This window comes from Pecten maximus, chromosome 10 (genome assembly GCF_902652985.1).
Source record: "Pecten maximus chromosome 10, xPecMax1.1, whole genome shotgun sequence".
Lineage (NCBI taxonomy): Eukaryota > Metazoa > Mollusca > Bivalvia > Pectinida > Pectinidae > Pecten > Pecten maximus.
Genome location: NC_047024.1, coordinates 10,660,535 through 10,663,820, shown reverse-complemented (window position 1 = coordinate 10,663,820; position 3,286 = coordinate 10,660,535).

The window sequence follows — 3,286 nt, the reverse complement described above, 5'->3', positions numbered from 1 at the left end:
GCTGATCTTGCTTATTTTTGTACCCATAATGGAGTATGTACTCTGCCCATGCTTTTGTATGAAACTGCATGGTGTCAAGTTAAATGGTGATGTGGACATAACATATTGATTTAGGTCACCGTATCAGAGGCCAAAGGTCAGAGTCATTAGGTCCAGGGACATATTATATCCTAAGCTTTAAAGGTCATTTTTTGTATCTGTTCACTGACAAACATTTTAGCTATGACCTTATGAAGCAAGGTTGATAGGAATTAAAAATTCATGAATCAACTATTTAAAGTTGATGGTCACTGGATCAAAGTTCATTTCACTGTGTCAAAAAGATCTTGGTCATTGTATTAAAGTCATTTTGGCCAAAATGTCAATAAATTTGTTAGGCTCTCGAATAAAGGCAGATTAATCAAGTACCAAGAATTGATTATGTTGCATATTTTAGGTGTATAAATGCAACCAGTACTTTCTTTGCCATGAACTGGATATTTGGCAGGGAAGGATGTATAAAAGTTTGTGCAAAAATCAAAATCGTTTGTGTAGAAGGTGTTGTAGAAATTGTCGGAAAGAATTTGGAGAATGAATATCCCTTTAAATATGCATAGTTAAAGGCATTTGTGTGTTTGGAGATATTAAATGGAATTCCAAGAAGCTAATGAATACTACAAATATCAAAATCTCAGTAATTGATGCAAGTTTATAAGTTTTGTTTAAAAACGTGTAATACTTTGTCTCAGTCGATGCACTGTAGATTTATGAATGTTTATGTTTTCCCTGTACATCATATTTTGAGAATTAGATAAAGTGGAGTTGATAGTTGAGGAGTTTTTCCAATCTAACGCATGCACTGAATCCTAATACGGAATGCCACAGATACCAGAGGAATAAAAGCGCCGGTTCCTGGTCTGATATGACATGTATATGACGATCTGTCTACGACTAATTACCTATAAGTACAGGAGCGATAGTCCTCCCAGGCGCGTAGCCAGACCTAAATTCAATAACATTCACAAAACATACCTTGAAACCCATGGCTAATGTTTTGTGATATGTTGTAAATCTTGTAATGATAATAAATTTCGAAAACCATGGTAACCACTGTGTCTAAATCTAACAATGCCAGAGAGGACATTCATTCTCCGCCCATGGTTGATCTGCAGTATGTCAGTGTTTCACAGTCGCAGACGTAATAGGCACACATATATATGTAGAATAATCTATAGACACCTGGAGACATTGCAATAATCAGTGGGACGCTGACCAGGTAGTTATATAATCTAGACACCGATAAATAGGTCTACCCTTGCAAGTTCACGTAGAGTTTGACAGGAAACCATCCACAGGAATACCAATACTTTAATGTGATAGAATTTATCTATTATTAACATAATAAATTCTTTAAATAATCAAATGGGGAAAAAGTTATCTTCACAAAATGATGTGGAAGCATGGGCGTACTGACGTACACCTGGCTACGCGCCTGCCCCCATACTCCATACTGTTACATTTTTGTTTGTATTGTGCTCAATGAAAATATCTCTACACGAGATGCAGAAAACAAAGTACATGTAGAAAAATAATGAAATAAAATGATCCAAATGGACAGGATGTGTCCCCAATTCTACAGGAAACACACATTTAGTGAAATTAGCAACCGTGAAGCGAATCCATGTTTATTTTTAGTAGCTATAGGTGACAACGATTCATAGAACATTTTGATAGAAACATATTCAGCGTTGCTAGTAGACGACGTTGACAAACTACATTACAAACACGGTATACTTGTACAAATGGTGGTACAGACCACAGGGGCTTGGCTTGGCACGAGTTTCCTAACAACGGTCAATATACAGTTCTTATATACAAAGGGTGATTTGGTACTCAAACCCTGCGGGAGCGGAACATTTTAAGCCCTGTCGCTCGAAGCCGCGGGATGTCCACAGGGTGCTAGCAGCGAATTCGCAGCGGATCCGGTCGACGAATCCGCCGTCACAGTCCGATGACAGGCGACATGAATCAAGTTTGAGCAGTCTGTGGGGGAATATTGGCCACGTCACAGACATGAGGGATTTGCACACATGCTAACTACACAAATACCGGGTACTTTCACCCATGTTAATAATCTGAAAGTGAGAATTGTGCACGTGTGGGAAATAGTAAACGTTGTGGTGCAATACTGAATCTTACTGCATGTACATGTACATTTGTATCTATGTTACGTAGAGTAATACCCCCAGAAATGAGAATGTAGTATTAATTAAGTAGACGCAGACAAGTGTACAGCAGAATAAAATATGTCATTAGGCGTATAACATCTATCTATAGTGGTCATACGAATAGAGACCATAACCAGGGATACTAATACTTTACTCTAAAAGCATGTACATGTATAATTCGACCTCTATTTTCTATTATTTAACCGGCTTTGGTTGGTTAATCGGAGAAACTCTTTTGAATTATTGTTTTTCGTTATTATGCAAATATTCCCGCATCCCCAGTTCCCACCTACATATACGTAATGCTCAGTGGCTGACTTAGATATAAAAGTATAGTTTGTCTGGATTTCCCATCATTTCTAAAGTTTGGTCTAAGAGCTTCAATTTCAAAACAACGTACATGTACATTGTATATAATACTACATACACTTATAATGTATATACTACATACACATACAAGTTATAATACAACGTACATACAATAGTATATACTACATACACTAATAATTTATATACTACATACACATACAATGTATATACTACATACACATACAAGTTATAATACAACGTACATACAATAGTATATACTACATACACTAATAATTTATATACTACATACACATACAATGTATATGCTACATACACATACAATGTATATATGTACATTGTATATAATACTACATACACATACAATGTATATGTACATTGTATATAATACTACATACACATACAATGTACAACGTACAGTGTACACTTATAATGTATATACTACATACACATACAAGTTATAATACAACGTACATACAATAGTATATACTACATACACTAATAATTTATATACTACATACACATACAATGTATATGTACATTGTATATAATACTACATACACATACAATGTACAACGTACATTGTACACTTATAATGTATATACTACATACACATACAAGTTATAACACAACGTACATACAATAGTATATACTACATACACTAATAATTTATATGCTACATACACATACAAGTTATATACTACATACACATACGATGTATATATACTACATATACATGTACAATGTATCAC